The following is a 759-nucleotide window of genomic DNA, read 5'->3' as shown; positions in this document are numbered from 1 at the left end:
TCATTTTAATATCCTTTATTCAACTTCTTGCTGCTCCTGCCTTCTTCCAGTTGCTAAATGCTCAAGATGCATTTTAAAGTGAGGTTTTTGGGTTAGCCCTATGATATCATGAACTAGCTATCAATTAGCAGAATTTTATCATTATTAAGTATGAAATAATAATAATGATAGCATTTGCTAATCACTTACTACATGCCAAGCATTGTACTAAGCACTAAGGGAGATACAGTGCAATCAGATTGGACACAGTCTCTGCCCCACACAGGGCTCAGAGTCTAAGGGGCAGGGAAAACCGGGATTTAATTCCCATTATATAGGTGAGGAAACTGAGGCACAGAGAAGTGACTTGCCCGAGGTCACAAAAAAGGGAAATGTCAGAGCTGAGAGTCTTCCTTTTCTTTTTTAAAATGGCTTCCACCACCTCAGGATTTCTCTGTTGCAAAGATCCCTATTTGATATCATTAGTTTGCAAAATGAAGAAGATTCCAACAATGACTGGTTGATGCCATGAAGACAGAGCAAAGGATAAATTTCCCAAAAGGGTTAATTCTTAACTAGTCCTTTTCCAGAACAGGGCAGAATTGCTCCTAGCTGGGGCCTGGAAGTCAGAGGACACAGGCTCTATATCTGGTTTCTCCACTTGTCTGCTGTGTGTCCTTGGGCAAGTCATTTTACTTCTCTGTGCCTCCGTTTCCTCATCTGTAAAATGGGGATTAAGACTGTGAGCCCAATGTGGAACTGGGACTGTGTCCATACCAA

This window comes from Tachyglossus aculeatus, chromosome X4 (assembly GCF_015852505.1).
Source record: "Tachyglossus aculeatus isolate mTacAcu1 chromosome X4, mTacAcu1.pri, whole genome shotgun sequence".
Taxonomy (NCBI): Eukaryota; Metazoa; Chordata; class Mammalia; order Monotremata; family Tachyglossidae; genus Tachyglossus; species Tachyglossus aculeatus.
This window is presented reverse-complemented; position numbering follows the sequence as displayed.